This window comes from Podarcis cretensis, assembly GCF_951804945.1.
Source record: "Podarcis cretensis genome assembly, chromosome: 7".
NCBI classification, from domain to species: domain Eukaryota; kingdom Metazoa; phylum Chordata; class Lepidosauria; order Squamata; family Lacertidae; genus Podarcis; species Podarcis cretensis.
The window spans coordinates 31994114-32005066 of record NC_137176.1 but is presented as its reverse complement, the minus strand read 5'-3'; the positions used below and the strand labels follow the sequence as shown (position 1 = coordinate 32005066).

General features: G+C 42.4%; 1 long non-coding RNA gene across 1 annotated transcript in view; it reads right to left on the bottom strand.

The window, feature by feature from the left end:
• Positions 1-5969: 5969 nt before the first annotated feature.
• LOC307219819 overlaps positions 5970-10953 on the bottom strand; it is a 24671-nt gene continuing 19687 nt past the window's right edge. Inside the window, exon 5 of the long non-coding RNA XR_013840579.1 lies at positions 5970-7033. This is a non-coding gene — a long non-coding RNA (uncharacterized lncRNA). The remainder of the gene's footprint in view (positions 7034-10953) is intronic.

The window sequence follows — 10953 nt, the reverse complement described above, 5'->3', positions numbered from 1 at the left end:
GGGTGGAAGTGGGGTTTTAAATATTTTTAAAACTCGGTAATAATTTTAAATGCAAAAATAATAATTTTAACGTCAATTTTGTACTTAGGTCTGCTTATGAAAGTGCTGTCCCACTAATAACAAAAACCCATTAATAGTAACAACCTCATTTGAAAATGGAGGAAGCAGTAAATTAGATTACTGCAGTCCCCTGTTAGAGGTGGACTTGAGGAGACAAGAACCTTCCCCAACCAATTTAGTCTGTAAAGGCCAATTAAGATGAAGACAGGAGGAGCGAAACTGTGTCTACAAAGAAAACTTTCACAAATTAATATTGTACTTAGATCCATCATTTCTCCGCCAAGAATCACTCTGTCGCCTTGTCTGAGATGTTCATTATTATCAACTTTCATCAGTTTAAGGGAGAGTCTATCTCTCCCCTCCCCCTGATCTGTTCTTTTCGGAAACGTAGCAATTAGTTCAATAGTGGTGCCAAAGCATTGCTGCTGATTAAATCCGGCACCACTTAAAACGCCCATAAGCCCTGGGAATGGGGAAATGACCTAAAGGGGGCAAGAAGCAGTGTTGCTCTGACTGCCAGTTGTTGGGATTCACAAATGGGGAGAGTGCTCTTGCACCCATGCCCTGTTTTCAGGCTTCCCATAGGTATCTGGGTGGACACTGCCAGAACAGGATGCTGGACTAGATAGGCATTTGGCCTGATCCACCAGAGCTCTTCTTACGTTACTACAAATCTCTCTGTCTGGCTGTTACCGGTGAGTGGAGATTCTAAGAATTATTCATTTGCAGTGTTGGACTGCCAACCCCAGAAACACCCGTCAAGCTTCTGCTTTTATCAGTGGCATAACTGTAAAGAAGCCAATAGACACTTTTCCAGGCTCTCCTCCCATCACTTTACCTATATCACCTATATGGGAGGAAATGCAACACTGGACCTGTGACAAAAAAATGTTCTGTTAATGTGCTCTTGTGTACCATAGCCATCTGCAACCTAACCCTTATTGCTTATCTGCCCATTGCTTCCATAGGTTTATGTGATTGAAACAACATGTTACAGGGAGATGTACGTGTGTCACCGACCCACATCTCCTTACCCCACTCTGCATCTTCCCAGTAACAGGTAGCTGGAAAACTCTGTGATGAGATGACTCAGAGCAATTTTCAAGGGGCAGTAAAATGCTAACATAGAAACACTGCTGGCACCCATACATCATCTTGGTAGGGCCTTCTCGGTAGTGGCACCCACCCTGTAGAATGCCCTCTCATCAGATGTCAAGGAGATAAGTAACTATGCAACCTTTAGGAGACATCTGAAGACAGGGAAGTCTTTTAATGTGTAATGTTTTACTATGTTGTTATGTATGTTGTAAGCTACCCAGAGTTAGATGGGTGAAATACTACTACTACTACTACTACTACTACAGTACTACTATCTCCCTACAATGTGCAGTGTGAGCCTGTGTGAGATGCATGAATCTCAGATTAATGAGATGTAACATTTATCAAGTGCCCACAACAGTAGCTGTACATAGATCATTGTAAGTAGAAGCTTTTATAATCGAAGGTCAATGCTGTCAGCTTTGAGAGAGCTGATTATTTGTTTTGGGAGGGCACCAAATCCAAGCCACAAGAAAAAGTGGGTTGGGATTCAACCCTGCCCTCCAAATTGGTCATCAGCATTGTCAGAACTGATCTCACCTATCAGGGGGTAGGAACTAAGGCACAGAGCATTGTCACACATTTGAGCAGGACCAGTCCAGGATTTGGCTTTCTGTTTCAGTCGAGAGATCTTTTCATGCCACGTTAGGTAGGAGCAGTTTCATAAATAAGTGCATGCCCATGCGCACACAGTTTGAGAAACAGCTTCTGATGTGAAACAGGAGAGCTAATGATTAAAAAGAGAAAGTGCAAAGCCCCACTGTATCTTCCTGCTCATCTTTCTGGAACGCAGGCTGAGATTGTGTAGATGATGTAAGGAGATGAGAAGTAGAGACTGCATGAATGCAAGAAAGGCATCCCTGGTAGCCAAAGTGCTCAACACAAGCATGGAACATTAATCAAATGCGCTCATAAAATTAGCAGAGGGTGGGGGGAGTCGAAGATCAGATTGCAGTCTTCTGTTTTCTAGTAACGTGATGGAAACCTGAAAATATATGAAACTGTATATGGAGTGATAAATTCTATAGTCTGAAGTGATGGGGTTGTGATGGGGGGACTAGTTAAAACTAGTTTTTTTGACAGATTAGTCACAGATACAAAGTCACATAATTATGGTAACTGTAGAATTTACCAAAAAGAAAGAGAGTACACTTCGAAATGAGTATAGTTTGCCATAAACTCTTCTGTGAATCATTTCCTACTGTTTGTATGTATGCCTGGGAGAAGCACATTAGTAGTACATGCTATCCCCATTTAGTATGAATAGGACTTCAGTCTTCATATCACTGTGCTGATGGATATGACAAATAACAATAATAATAGAAGAATTTATTATTTCTACCCCGCCCATCTTGTGTTGATTGACAAGAAATGTGTTGATTGTGAACTGCAACGTTAGTTGCTGTGAAAACTGTTCTCTATTTATTATGAAATACGGTAGACGGAGGCCAATAGATGGTATCATGTGGGTCAACAACCAAGACCAGCTTTAAGCTGTTACTGACCTGGCTTGTAGAATAAATGCTGGCCTACAGTGAAAGGTATCCTCTATTCCTTTACCAGTTGTTTATAACCAACATTTTATGAAAGAATCATAAATTAATTAAGGCAACTTCCCTGTCCTTTGCAGCATGCAGAAAATCATAATCTATAGAACATCCGAAAGGCAAATCCTGCATGCATTTTCCCCGGAATATTTCTAAAGTGTAAAACCCTGCAGCATTTCATATGCCTTTTTGTGCAGGGATACTTCAGGTTATGGATATTTTACCGCCTTAAATCCTAAGAGTTTACAAGGAATGCTTTTCCGAACATTTTTCTGTGCCTTTGTGTGCAAAGTTCAGAAGTCTGATTGAAGTTGTATCCTGATAATGCTCTCGTCTAGATCTTGTGTTTTTACAATTGCTGCTAAGTAACTGGCCCTGGGTTAATGTTGCCAACTATACTGGTACATTGGTTTTCAGTGGAAGCTTTTGTGTTTCTGAAGAAGGCAGAATGGGCCTTTGTGATGTGTAAGCTTTACGGCGACAGCCGTGGCTGCTGGTGGTGGTAGAGCGTCTCAGCACGTGTGTTGCCTGAATCCTGGCTGAAGAACAGCTCTTATCTGCCAGGCACCCTCCTATCTATGCCAAAAGCCCAAACTCTTGTCTCTCCACGTGACAGTCTGATGCGGTGCGGGGGGGTGGGGGTGGAACTGAAGGCTTCCAACTAGCACCATAATGGTGGGGAATAACAGACTTGTTTGTTTGTGGCGAAGCAACAGGTAGACAGTAGTTCCCTCTCTTCACCCTGCTGGTACAGAGGGTGAGATTGTGCTTTCTTCCCTCTTCCACCCATGCCACAAGTGTAATTCCTGCCTCTCCACAGTTAAAAAGGCAAGTCTGAGCCATACATGTGCATTTGTGAGAGCTCAGAGATATCATGGATCATCCATCTGAGGACCTTCTGTGACACATGCACAGACATCATAGTCAGAATGTCCTAGGAAATAATAGGGCTGTCCTTCCTTCCTTCCTTCCTTCCTTCCTTCCTTCCCACTATTAGGAGTGGGTAAGAAAAGCTTTCAAACAAACAAACAAAAGTGCTTTAAACTGGTTATTTTTTATAAGTATCTAAGGTAGATAAGGCAAGCTTGGAAGGCAATTATATTAACAAGTAAGTTACACTTCTTGCAACATGCCATCCCTTAACCACCAAGACCATCCACCATTGTGGCTGCTGACCATGCAGGGGGTCTTAAGGTAAGCAGGAAAAATTGTTTTAGCCAGGCAAATCTCAAACCAGAGTCCCTTCAAGGTAACCCTCACCCAGACTTCAGTTTGCTCACCTCTCTCAGAGTTTCTATTTAACTTGCATTCAAGTAAGATGCTGAGCTCAGCAACTCCAAGGCCATTACAACCCATCAATTAGAGGACATTATGATGCAGTTTGTATGACTATCTCAACCCAAAAGGATGGATTTTGGGCCTAAATATTTAAAAAGATATGAGGATGAACTGCTGATGGTGCCCATTGGGACTGGTAGGGCAGAAGGCAGGGAGCCCGACAACAGGAGGTGCCAGAACCAATAACAGACAGAGCCAACCATTGGCAGTTTTGTCCCCATCCTCCTCTGTGCTGATTCCTACAAACCTGAGGCTGTGTCCACACCATACCTTTACAGCTCATTCAATGAATTATGGGCACTGCAGTTTGTTAAGGGCTGTTGGGAATTGTAACTTTGTGAGGGATGAACTACAGGGCCCAGAATTCTTTGAGGGAAAGATCATGCTTTGAATGTGCTTTACAGGTATAGTGTGTATGCACACTAAGACGGAGGAAGCGAACAGGCAGTGCCACCCCTGGGACTGGTTGTCAGATGGCAGGAGTTGGGGGCAGGTTAAGGTTGGTGGGGCTGTGACCCATATGCCCCAATGAAACAACCACCACTGGGGTTAAATTCCAACTGCCATTACCAGCAGGGAGCATGGCACAATGGAAGGTGTTCTCCAACTACATCTGCAGAGCCACAGGTTCCTGATCTCTGCCCTAGATCTAAAGTTAAATCCCAGGACCTGGATAGTTGAGTGATGAAAAACTGTTCTGAAAAAATGTTTATAATGGTATTTTAATTGCTGCATTTTTATCTGCTCTTATTTTATTGCATTGTTATGATGTAGATCAGGGGTCAGCAAACTTTTTCAGCAGGGGGCCAGTCCACTGTCCCTCAGACCTTGTGGGGGGGCAGATTATATTGGGGGGGGGGATGAATGAATTCCTATGCCCCACAAATAACCCAGAGATGCATTTTAAATAAAAGCACACATTCTACTCATGTAAAAACATGCTGATTCCTGGACCGTCCGCGGGCTGGATTTAGAAGGCGATTGGGCCGGATCCGGCCCCCGGGCCTAAGTTTGCCTACCCATGATGTAGATGCTCTAGCCACCCCATCCCCCTGGAACTGGAAATGATGAAGGTAGGAAAAGAAAGGTTTTTAATAAAACACTTCATACTGTCCCCCTTGCACTCTATCCTTCTTACACACAAACACACACACTCAGTAGACCCAGGGCCATAGTTTGCAAAGCCTGGCAGATTTCATCTCCCTTTGACAGGGCCTATCAGCCCAGAACTTCACATATGTGAATTTCGACTGCATTTAGAAAATGTTTTAAAACTTGCCATTAGCAGGCTATTCTTGTTTCACCATTAAATCACTCTGCCAGGATTTGACAAATTAGTTTTCAAATAGGTTCTCTCAAAATAAACTGACCTCACCTTCCCTACAGTCCTGCTAGTTGAGTGCTCTTGGGTGACTTAGGAGAATATAGCAGGACCACCCAGTTTTTTTCTCTTTGCCTGGGACTGAGAATGTACATTCAGTTAACTGTTTGGCTTGCAATGGTTTTCAGCAATAAAATTTTTCCTGCCAGGCACGGGCTCACCATCATATTGTTTAACAACCCCAGCTGTCAAATTTTAGCATATGTACTGGAGAGGTGGATACTGTTCTAGGTGTGAGGTCCTGACATAGAGCAATTTCTGGCTACCCACGGGAGTGGTATAAGTGTGTCTTATATTGCTTTGCTATGGCAGTGGAAAGTAAGAATATGTACAGGTAGAAGTCAGGCTTTGTATGAAGAAAGTGATAGATTTCTACTACAGTGGGACCAGAGAGGCAAACAGCATTGTAGATAGAATAGAATAGAATCATAGAGTTGGAAGAGACCACAAGGGCCATCGAGTCCAACCCCCTGCCAAGCAGGAAACACCATCAGAGCACTCCTGACATATGGTTGTCAATATGACATATGGACATATGGTCTTCTTTATTATTTATGAGCATTTATACACTGCTAATACAAAAGTTTCAAAGTGGCCTACACCATGTTAAAAAATGAAGTAAAATATACATTCAAGACAACATGCCAGGCTGGCACTGCCTCTTATGTTCTTGTCCCCTACTGAAGACCTTCCATTTTCAGCCAGCTATTTATAGTGAAGATGTTTTTTATCCCAGTCTGCATCTGTACTGGACTTGAAATTGTTTCGATATACATTTTTATTGTTGATGTTTTCATTGTTAAATCACCTTGGGGTGCGATTCACGAAAGAAATAAAAGAGAACACGCATCAGCTGTGACTTTGGCATTGTATGCAAGTGCAGCACATGGGGAAAGCATCTTTGAACAGCAACTGCGTTCAGGCTGCTGTATCATCGGTTTTCTTTTTCTTGGGGATTTTAGCTCTCTCGCTTTTTTTTCTTCCCTACCTCAGCACAAATGTTCTTGGGAGCAGAATCTAGATGCAAAACGGTGCATCCTTTGTGCTGATGAGATGTCCATTTCAGTTTATTCATGTGGGAGCAAATTAGGACAAAAATTCTGCTGCCATTGCAGATACATGAGCCATTTATAAAACTGAGCTGGAAGTTCCTGGAATACTGCTGCAAGAAGAGGTGGGCAAACTGTAATTAAGAAGAGATTCACTTGAGTAAGTTTGCCTGCTTCATCCCTTTGTTTACATAAATGTGGGGTGATAAAATAACAGGCACCATCCAACTGGAATTCCTCCTCCGCCATTACAAGCACATGTCACTTCCACAAACTAGGTGATCCTTGGTGCACTAATAACCCCATCTCATGATTTATGGGTTGTTGTTTTTAAGGCTTCATTTCTTTTAGTTTCCATTTAAAATGTGGTCACATTTAAATCTGAATGTTTATATTAATAAACTTGAAAGATATCCATCTGTCTTTATTTTCATTGTTTTCAAGCCTCTTTTCTGATGCTCAGGAACCCTGGCTCATCGTAACTGAGTGATTGGATTCAGCAAAGTACATCTTAGTGAGAGGTGAGCCTTATCCTGGCAGGTCTCCACATTGTAGTAGGGCTGTTGCAGGAAAGAAAATCTAGAGAGCAGACCTCAGAGAAAGTAAGACTTGGCACAAATATTAGGCAGAATAGGCCAAATGAGGGTGTGACACTGTTTTAATCCAGTGCCTTTTTACAAAAGCTACCTTGACCAAAAAAAATGAAAGCTGCTCCCAATCTGAAGCGAAAAGAAAAAAAGGGGCAGCAATGCTGCCCCAGGGCTTCTTCACGGCTAGTGCGGAAATATAAAGCAAAAGAACAACAATGCACTAGTCTTAATGATTCAGCAAACCTCATTCTGCGTTTCTGGTGTTCATTGGAAGTAACATATACTTCTTCATAGTTAATACATAAAACACAGGCGCTTCCAGAATGTCACAGCTTTGGGGTGGGATTCAATCACATTCTGGCAAATTAAGGGTTTGCACAATTAAAGTTGATTGAGCACTTCTGCAACAAACCTGCTGTCTTCTCTCCCACCCCACCCCGCAAAACGGACTTCTCAAAAAGTAATGGGAAAATGCACTGGAGAGTGTGGAGTAACATTTGTACAATGAAACAAACTACAGACAAACCAGAATGAATGATTGATAACCACTTTCCTTCCTCCTCCTCCTCCCCAAGCTCTCCTCTCTCCACACACAACTACAGCAAACAGACCTTAACTTTCATGAGTTCATTTCATTGGGAATGGTGTGAAGTGCATGCTCAATTGCTACAGCTGGCAACTGGATAAGCTCAATTGGTTAGAACATGGTGCTGATAACACCAAGGTTGCAGGTCTGATCCCCATATGGAACAGCTGCATCGCAGGGGGTTGGACTAGATGATCCTCAGGGTCCCTTACAGCTCTACGATTCTATGCTTCTGGTTCATATCATGATGTAAGAAAGTACAAAGTTGACTGCTCATGGATCAGTGTGCTTTAATCTATCATTTCCTTGCTATCCAGAATAATTCCATACCAACCTTGGACCTTAAGCCCCAGTTAGGAATCAAGAAAGTGGAGAGGAAGAGAAAGAATGAAGGAGGAAAGCAGCAGCAGTGTGCCCCAATACGTATTGGGGAAGGGACATGCAGGTGTAGAGAAATGGGAACTGTTGCCCTACCACCTCCAGTATACTTAACCACGAGACTGCTCACCTCATGACATCTCCTGACCCTTTCAGGAAAGCCTGTTTGGTATCATTAAGTGGTGTCTTTGAGCAAAACAATTAGAACACGTTCCTAATATCAAGGCTTAGATAGAAATATATTAAAATATAGCAAAGAAAACTCCTCTCATGTACATGCTACATTTGCTCCTCAGTTGAGCTCATGTTAAACAGTTAAATGGCAGGCAAAATTGAACTATAGCACAGAGCAGCACAAATGAAGAGCAGTTCCTCTGTTGCACTGCTCTCCAGAGTCTCCTTTCTCTCACCTTTACAGAATAAGCAACACACTCACTTTACAGGAGTCTAATCTGGTTGAAGGAAAAAAACAGGGTGGGGATGACACTGGAAGCAAGATGTAAACTTGAAAACTCCCTGTACCGAATATCAATAATGTTTCCAACACTGGACTTTATACCCCTGTGCCTTTCTTTCCTACAAAATGAATATTAAATAAACCCTCAAACAGGTAGTTATACTCAGCAGCCAAACTTATCTAATAACTTGAATGTTTCTGTATAGCAACATCCCTGTCCCCGGAGCATATGACTGATGCAAATATTAGCACATTCCCCAAAGAAACAGCCTGTTGTTGATTAAGAGGAAGGAAGCCCCACAAGGGTCCAGCCATTAGTGAACAAATAAGATTTCATCACTTTCTCAGAATAAAGGACAAGCAACAGCAGGAATACAGGCAGAAGACATTGGAAATGAGAAGAATGGGCCATGCTTTTCTTCCAGCACAGTTTCCCTCTAGTTTTGGAGCTCAGCTGAAGAACACCAACTGGTGGAGGGGTTGGGGGGGGAATGTGGGAGCATAAGCCATGAATGTGGGGAAAGTTTTACACACTTCATTTACTCACTCTTTATGTTGTTGAAGTCAGCATATATATACACACACAAGGTATATGCATGACTGTGTCAGATCCAAGTTTAAACAAAATATCGGTAGGTCCGTCATCACACCATTGTATCTAGTTTAGCCTGAGCAATCAATTACTAGTCCGAAACCCATATGGATGACTGACATCCACCCTCACACTTTTCTTCATTAACAGGAATATTCTAGTTCCAAACTGTGAACAACACATTATTTTATAAATAATTGAATTCCAGATTTGAAGTAGTGCTTTTAAATATATATATATACATACGGTATATATATTTTAAAAACCTCATCATGTGCCAGACAAACTGTAAGATTGCTTTTCAGGCTCATCAGACAAAGGTACTTTCATTGAAAGGGAACATCAAAGAATGTTACCCTGACAAATATCCACTGACTGTCGCTTTGAGTAAATCGTCAGTATGATGATTTGAGATATAGAACTAATATTAGAACTGCTTAGACAAATGGCCACATGTGTTCAATGAATTCATGGAGTGGGGGAGTGGGGGAGTGGGATTGCAACAACAATTGCCTTTCAGAAAATTGTCAAGGTGATTTATGTAAGTTTTGTGTGGGCATTCCCCCCCCCCCCGAGTTTCAGAGTAAGTACTGTCCTGTCTCATTTGTGCAAAGCAGATACAGGAAACAAAATGTTTTCGGAGAGCTAGTAAGGAGAGCTGCAGTCAGGGGTGCACAAGTAATTTTAGACTCTAGGCTTAATAGTGCTACTACCCCCACCCCCAAAAAACTACTCCATTATTACAATTAAAGAACCAAGACCATGAACTAGTTTGAAGTCATGTTGCCATGATGGCAATAGATGCAACAGCGCTAGCGGGAAGAGGACTCTGCACAGCCTCAGTTTAGTTGATATAGCCACTGCTTGCCTATTCAGAGCCATATAGTAGGCTCCAGTGTGACATACAAAACGAGGGACTGCTGCACCAGACCTTTGGCCCATCAAAGTCCAGCATCCTGTTCTCATGGTGGCCAACCAGATGCCTGTCAGAAGTGGATGCCTGTAGGAACCCTGTTCAGTTTTGCCCCTGGCCACCCTAGCTTCAGATCCGAAATCAATGCATTCTCAATAGACAATCATATGGAAAATGAAAAGATTCCATATCGCTATCTGCTTGAAACTGGTAAAGGTAAAGGGACCCCTGACCGTTAGGTCCAGTCGTGGCCGACTCTGGCATTGCGGCACTCATCCCGCTTTACTAGCCGAGGGAGCCGGCGTACAGCTTCCAGGCCATGTGGCCAGCGTGCCTAAGCCGCTTCTGGCGAACCAGAGCAGTGCACGGAAACGCCATTTACCTTCCTGCCGGAGCGGTACCTATTTATCTACTTGCACTTTGACGTGCTTTTGAACTGCTAGGTTGACAGGAGCAGGGACCAAGCAACAGCAGCTTACCCCATCGCGGGATTCGAACCGCTGACCTTCTGATCGTCAAGCCCTAGGCTCAGTGGTTTAGACCACTGCGCCACCCGCGTCCCTGGAAACTGGTACATGACTGTAAATTAACCTGAACTGTAGACCACTCGTGTGTTTCTTTTTTTTATATATAAATGTTTATTAAGATTTTTTAAATACAAATGCAAAAATAATCAACAATATAGCATATATCATCACATATTTTCAAAACCTCTTTGGACTCCCTCACATCTCCCACTCCCACTTACATCGTCTTAAATTTTAACCAGCAAATTATCATCTTATTTAAATTCTTAGGTCCCATTCTTTTAAGCATAATCTAATCGTTCTCCAAGTGATTTATATTTTCCTCGATCTACTTGTCATCCTAATTCCATCTAATTTAGTGGTGGTCAATTATTTATGATCTGGCATCCTTCTTAGCATTCAACCAAATTACAATGCTTTTTTAAATAAATCTTAAA